This window comes from Bombyx mandarina, chromosome 22 (assembly GCF_030267445.1).
Source record: "Bombyx mandarina strain Sakado chromosome 22, ASM3026744v2".
In the NCBI taxonomy this organism is placed as follows: domain Eukaryota; kingdom Metazoa; phylum Arthropoda; class Insecta; order Lepidoptera; family Bombycidae; genus Bombyx; species Bombyx mandarina.
This window is the reverse complement of record NC_143228.1, coordinates 16,590,056-16,597,937: the sequence shown is the minus strand read 5'-3', so window position 1 is coordinate 16,597,937 and position 7,882 is coordinate 16,590,056. Positions and strand designations below refer to the sequence as shown.

General features: G+C 36.4%; 1 protein-coding gene across 1 annotated transcript in view; it reads left to right on the top strand.

Moving 5' to 3' along the window:
* Positions 1 to 565: 565 nt before the first annotated feature.
* Positions 566 to 7,882, top strand: part of NGR-A30 (neuropeptide receptor A30) — a 72,839-nt gene continuing 65,522 nt past the window's right edge. The window contains exon 1 of the mRNA XM_028170607.2: positions 566 to 805. The gene's annotated coding sequence lies outside the window, so the exon portion shown is untranslated. The remainder of the gene's footprint in view (positions 806 to 7,882) is intronic.

Below are 7,882 nucleotides of genomic sequence, written 5' to 3'. Positions count from 1 at the left end.
TTTTCATATATTTGTTAGTCGTTTGTTTTGTGTCTCGTTAATTTGTTAATAATCTGTAGTGTATCGTGTTGTCGTAATATAGAACTATTTCTCGTATTGTTTCGTTTAATTTTTTATATCCAGTAAACTCCAGTCGTGCGTCGGAGCGGACACACACACTTTTTTTTTATAATAACTACGTACGTGTATACTGTGAGCCTAACTATACTGAGTGTTTAGAACTCATTTCTCAAGTTAGGTGGCGGCATTTACGTTGAAGATGTCTATGGGCTCCGGTAACCACTTAACACCAGGTGGGCCGTGAGCTCGTCCACACACCTCGGCAATTAAAAAAAAAGTTGTTTTCGTTAATTTATTTAATAGCATAAGTCGATTATTATTAATCATTATTTCACTAAAACTACAACGTTTTTCTCAAATCACACTAAATAAATAGTTTGTGTTCAAAACTGAATTGTCTTGCACGACCAATGCTTGAGAGAGAATTTCATGAAACGTAAGCGTCCGAAGCTTGCGTGATATTTCATTCAGTAGTCAGTTGCCGAGCGATTCAATGCGAGGCTTTCGCGGGCGTCGGACGCTTTCGTCGGGAAAGCTTGTCTCGAAAAAGCTCGTGTCACACGCGTAATCGTGACCACTCAATTTTCGTGCTTAACTAAATATTCAACAATGAGCATTATGCTCCTGCTTAAATAAATTAACTTAATAATTAATTGTAGCAATATTAAGTGTTTATTGTGACGGACAATCAGAAAAGTTTTTGGGCGATAAAGAACACTCGAAAAGTCGCAGAGCTGTTAATATTGTAAGTTAGAGCGTTAACTTGATTTTGAAAGTGCTTCGCAGGAAAGTCGTAGGCTTTAAAAGCTGTAAAAGCTTTTATAACTTTAAGGATATAAATCATAACTACGGCTTGTTGTTAAAAGGGGATATTTATGTTGTAGTGTTTATTTATCGCCGTCGATTATAGAACAACAATTGGTTAATTTGGTGTTAAGTGGTTATCGTGATCCATAGACACTGGCAATCACAGGGACACTACCAGGTTTAATTAATAAAGAACACGCTTTTTACTATCGTAAAATAAAATTAAAACTTAAAAAATTATACTTAAAATGCTTAAAATAATCTAAACTTATTGTTGTTAAAATGTATATAATATTATTATTCTCATTCTAAACGCAATACATGATGGTACCTACTTAAAGTTTACTTTTTCATGAAAACTATAAATATTCTAATCTTAAGAAACTAATATTCATAAAACTTTAACGAATTTTTTTTTTATTGCTTAGATGTGTGGACGATCTCACAGCACACCTGGTGTTAAGTGGTTACTGGAGCCCATAGACATCTACAACGTAAATGCGCCACACACCTTGAGATATAAGTTCTAAGGTCTCAGTATAGTCACAACGGCTGCCCCACCCTTCAAACTGAAACGCATTACAGGACGACTTCACAAAAAAAAAATTGTTGAAATTAATTAGTACAACCATATTTTGCTATCTATTTGTGCACATGTCTGCAAATTCGTATTTACCATTCATTTATCAAATATCAGATTGGAAGGTTAAAGTAATTCAGAAGATAATACCGATTCAGTTTCGTATATTTCGGCTACGTAGCATCAATACATGGCTCACTCGATGGTAAATGGTCACGGAGGCCACAGATATCACTACGTTAACACAGAGGCGTGAGGTCGAATTGTTATTTGTCTCAAATTGACAGGATGATGGTACCCAAGCTCACAATAGCTCACAAAGTAAATGCTTAGAGACCCTTATCTCCTTGTATGATTATCCACGAGATGAGACGTGGTGGTACCATATTAAGCCGCACAGTCAAATCTTCTTTTCATTTCGTTGGTTTTTAAAACTGTCCCATAAAATTATTTGCCAGTTTTTTTCTTTTTTGCTTAGATGAGTGGACGAGCTCACAGCCCACCTGATGTTAAGTGGTTACTGGAGCCCATAGACATCTACAACGTAAATGCGCCACGCATCTTGAGATATAAGTTCTAAGGTCTCAAGTATAGTTACAACGGCTGCCCTACCCTTCAAACCGAAACGCATTACTGCTTCACGGCAGAAATAGGCAGGGAGGTGGTACCTACCCGTGCGGACTCACAAAAGGTCCTACCACCAGTAGATAAAAAAGATTTAAAAATTTTTTTTTAAAAAGTATAAATCACAATCAGTTTTATTTTAAATATTCGAATATAGGTATAGTATTTAGCATCCTTGTCGTTCGAAAGTTCTCAAGGAGCATCTTTCTTCAAAATTCTACCGTCGCACCTATGCACCTGTGTATATTTTTCTTCCTCAACCGATCGTATCCGCTGTCTATGAATGGGTAAACATTAACTTTATTATATTTGTTAGTCATTGATGTTACAAACGCCAAAAAGTAGTAACATCTTCTTACTTATTGTATGAACGCTTACAAAATATAGGAGAATAATTTTTAGGTCTGGGAAACTTTACGTATTCAATGCTGCCATTGATATAACAAATCTAGCTGTTTACAGGCAAACGGCGTCGATCGCTCGACAAATCGGATTGGATTATTCCTACGAAGTAAAATTCGTTTATTCTAGGAATCTACAAAAAAATGTCGACCACAACATAAATTGTTATTAAGAACTAGCTGTACCCGTCCGCTTCGCTGGGCATTTAAAATTAACTTTATTATTTCTCGCCCCCACAAAGATACTCATCATTAACGCCCCCGCAACTGGTGTAGGGAGTCCAACTCTGATATAAATGTTAGCCTATCCATTAAGTACATGTATTATCTACATGGATACCAAGTTTCAAGTCAATCGGATGCACGGTTCAGTAGTTATAACGGAACATCCGTAAAAACCACTGTAGATTTATATATTAGTATAGGTGAATATAAAATATATCCCATTAAAGCCGAAAAAGTTAATTTCATAAGAAAATATATTAATGCTTCATTCGTGATTTTAATCATACTAGAGGTCCCGCAGTAGTCGAAATTCGACTATAATTAATTGGAATTGTAAGTTTGTACACTATTATGATTGTATTTTATATTTCTATAATCACAAATTTCGCCAAGATTACATTATAAAAAATATTAACAAAGACAAACAATATTTAATCTCAATTTGACAACAGACGTCAATAACAAAAGTTTGACAATAAATAGTATGCATGCGTGTGTGCGTCAAATACATGGTATGTGTAATGCATTCTTTATTGATTTAATGTATCTTTTGTGCATTATTTTAAAAAATATTAGCATTGTGCACTTCTTCTCTATATTCTCTATAAGTGTGGAAAATTTCATACTCCTCCGTCGGCGCAATTTTCGTAAAAAGAGATACAAAGTTTTTGCTTCATGTATTAATATATAGATTATTAAATGGTTGATTTGGTTTTATACGTTAATGTTTATCGTTATAGATTCTAACACGTCATCTCGGATCCTTCCGATCCACTAACGGTGCTTTTAGGTACTTCAAGCACCGGTCACCGTTCTCGTCGAACCCGTCGCTTGCGAAGAAGGGCTCGACGAGTAAATTAACTCTCAGACACAGCCCACTGAGTTTCTCGCCGGATCTTCTCAGTGGGTCGCGTTTCCGATCCGGTAGTAGATTCTGCGAAGCACGACTCTTGCTAGGGTTCGTGTTAGCAACGTCATCAGGTTTGAGCCCCATGAGCTCACCTACTAGTTAGGGTTACGCTGGAATAGCTTCGCAAGGCTACCAGCTTAGGTAGGAAAAAAAAAATAGATTCTAGATTATATATGTCTTAGTTCTTCTGAAAATAACTCAACGTCAAATTTATTGACTAGTGTTTAAGATTAGCATCTCCTAAATGTTGAACAGTAAATATATAGAAGAACAAAAATAAGGTCTAACATTGAAGATTTAAGAAGATGAAGTCATGAAACTATTGCAATACATATAATACACGATTATAAATAAATTAAAATGGGTTTTTAGCCATGTCGTAAGAGACCATGATATCCACGTCTCTAACGTCTACGCTAAAAAAAAAACTAAAACAAGTTCCGCGGTAATCAGAATTCTAATATTCGGAACGTAATCTCCGACCGTCCGTGTTCAATGGAAACTGGCTTCAGGCCAATTATCCATAATTTGGCCATAAAAGATCTACACTGTCACATTAGCATGACTATTTGTGAATTAACTGGACTATTCTCTAGTCGAAATGGCCATTGGCGAATGGCCTTTCATATTGTTATCATAAAAAGATATGAATTTTAAATGTTTTCTTTTTGCGTGTCTTAAGTTAAGTAGGAGTTTACCGTTCATCTTATTTTAAGCGACAAATAATAATGCATTCTAATGAGAAGACAAAATAAATCTAATTAATATTGTGATTTCATTACTTTTTTTTTTATAGCTTAGATGGGTGGACGATCTCACAGCCCACCTGATGGTTACTGGAGCCCATAGACATCTACAACGTAAATGCGCCACGCATCTTGAGATATAAGTTCTAAAGTCTCAGTATATTTACAACGGCTGCCCCACCCTTCAAACCGAAACGCATTACTGCTTCACGGCAGAAATAGGCAGGGCGGTGGTACCTACCCGCGCGGACTCACAACAGGTCCTACCACCAGTAATTACTCAAGGTTCTTCTAATTTTTTTAAAATTTTTTTTATCTTTTTAATAATACTAATTATTGCATCCATGTGCTCCAGTACCTAGAACTCCGGAAGCGTCATAAGTACCAATGAAGTACAAAATAGCTTGTAAAGAGTCGCCAGTGAAACTTTTAGTAAATAAATATAGCTTCGAAGCCATTATTCGGTTTAATGTTGACAGGAAGGCATGATTTGTTTGATAGCCGTCAACCTTTATCACACAGAGCACTCGTGCCCATTGCGTGCAGTATTAGTCAATATTCAATAACCATTAACAATTTTTCTATTATCTACAAATTTCTTCCAAATCGTTTAAGTGTTACTAGTGTATCGAAAATCGAATTAATCAAATAACGTATTAGGAGCTAAAGTTCACAGTAGAATTACATTAAGAATTAAATTAGGGTATTATTAGGCTAATAACACGGTTATTGGTTTTTTAATGTTAGGTGAATTTAGATTGGACTAAGGCTAATTTAATTAGATTAGGTTTGTAAATGTCAAATGCCATTGAGACTGGGCAACAGGATATTTTGACAGCTTAAATTTTTTTTATTGCCCTTGTAGGCAGACGAGCATACTGTCCACCTGATGGGGAGTGGTTGTCGTCGCCCATGGACTTCAGCAATGCCAGGGGTAGAGCCAAGCCGCTGCCTACCGTATTATTTTGACGTACGATACGCATAGAATAATATACACCTTAGTTCACTTAAGCTGGACATTTAAGTTTACTTATGCTGCACGGATTCACATTGCGCAATGCAAGGTGTCTCTACTGCTTTATCTGTATCTCTCTCAAGCAAACCTGCAAGGGATGTTTTAAATTAAATATATGATACGGTCACCTTATGACATCTTCAGTTTTAACTGAAATGTAATATTCTATTCTAATTTAAAATCCTAATGCTTGATTAGTTTGTAACAGAAATAAGCAGTATGATTTCAGCTGAAACTAGGTCAAGTATTAACTCCAGTTTCAAGAACTACGGAATCATACTCATAAAACTGTAATCCTTTTATAACAACATAATAAAGACAGAATCTGTATGAAGATTTGAAAATAAGCCAACCTTCATAATACTAAATTCATAATATAATAATATCATATTCGTTAATGCCGTGTCCGTACTTTTGCAGGATCCCTTTTTGCGCACGCCACTTGTCCCTTCACACGCTTTTGCATGCTTTTCCGATGACAGTGGACTTTTCCGCTAATTTCGTTTGCCCTAAAATGATAAATGAATTCGCCTGACGGAAACCGGTATTTCGAAATCACTTTACGATTTATACGGTTCGGCATCAATAGAAAAATGAATTGCAATAATTTTTGTTTACCAATACCAGGGATGTGAGGTCCACATGGGTTGTATCCTCCAACCTCAAGTAAGAACCAGAAAAAGTACTAAATGATTATTTTATTCTACGCCTTATGGTAACAGTATTAGATACTGCTGGTAGTATGTATAGTGCTAACTACTATCCAACCGCAAAAGAATGATAAGTTTCGTTTCCAGAGACTAGGATTTTTCAAAGAAGGTGGCGGTCGTTTCGTTGTGGTATATACAGACTCTGGTAACTACTTAAAATCAGGTAGACAGTGAGTTTATCTAGAAATATAAAAAAGCTTGGTCTACTCTTAAACGAATTATTAGGTTTCTAGGTTTTCTGAAATCCTTATCGTAATCTCTTGTGACGTTGATTGAAGAGACTTACCCTTTTAAATGACATCTTACCACGATAAGTAGTTGTAGATAAGTAGCTTTCTTGAGATTTAAACGACACGTCTAAAATGATAAAACTATCTGTCTGTCTGTCTTAGCTGTGTTGAAGCTAGTTATTTGTTCCCTTTCTTCACAAAAAAAACTAAAAATAATTGGCAGTCGAGCATTGCAAAATCAATAGCGTGCCTTGTGAGTTTCATTCAAAATTCCAATTTTGTTATCAGCAATATACAGTTTCGTTCATTGTATTTAGGTAAATTTACTGATATTATAGAAATAAATAACTCGAATTGGATTTATTTGATGATTCATGAATGGGGAACTCGACGAGGTGTAGTATTAAATCAAATAGAGGGAGGGGACCGAAATAAATTCTAACCAATTGCCATGATAATATTATAGGTGGGGCAGATGAAATAATATGGGGCTGTATGAGGTATGAAAACAAATATACTTTTCTTCGCGATTTGTTATTTCTAACAGGTCCCCACCATGATTCAATAAAAGCTAATGTGTTTGGTTTTTTTTTATTGACCTTGTAGGCTGACGAGCATACGGCCCACCTGATGGTGAGTGGTTACCGTCGCCCATGGACTTCAGCAATGCCAGGTGCAGAGCCAAGCCGATGCCTACCAACCTAGTTTCACTGGCGACTCTTTAGAAATTATTTTGTACTTCGTTGGTACTTATGATGCTTCCGGAGAACCTTGGAGTGATAACGTCTTTATAAGTCAATGAACACCGGCTGCATGTACGAAAAAGTGTCACGTTCCGTCTGAGCCTGAGTATGCAAGCGAGAGCGCGGAACAAGTAATAGAGAGGCATGATCGACACAAGCGTTGGCTTGTGACTTTTATTTCTCTTCTCACGTGATGTCAGAACTAGCAGTTCGAATCGTCCGTAGGCCGACTTAATAGGCAACAATGCCATGGTTCATATGAAGCCAAGCTTATAATAGAAACAATTGGAATCACATTTCTCATTGTGACATTGTCTTGTGATACGAACTCAAGGTCACATTTGTATTCCGCTAGTGTGGTCGGGTTTTACTGGTGCTGGTTGCAATCAACCTTTTTTTTATTGCCTACAATACAAACGTATCAGCCAACATGCAAATTTCATGCGTGTGATGTGTTAACAGTAACGACTAACGCGCTACCATCTCTTCCTGTGGGTTTCGTAAAAGGCAGATAAAGGATTCACTGAAATACGTGTGGGAGGATTTTCTGTGTACTAAACCAGGGTACTGCCGTCGCCAATTGACCTTTAGCGGTGATATGATGTATTGTAAGCCCGCATGCATAGGTACCACTATCCATGCTATTTTTGCCCCGTAATTTTCGTTCTAGTGTGAAGGGAAGGACAATAATTATTCAATACAATATTGACTTCATAACTTTACCAGACATTCATGTTGTAATGTCTATGCGCTTGAATAGCCATGAAGTGGACTGTGAACTGGTTTTAGTATTGATGACGTCTAAGAGCAACGGTTATTGTCATCAATAAT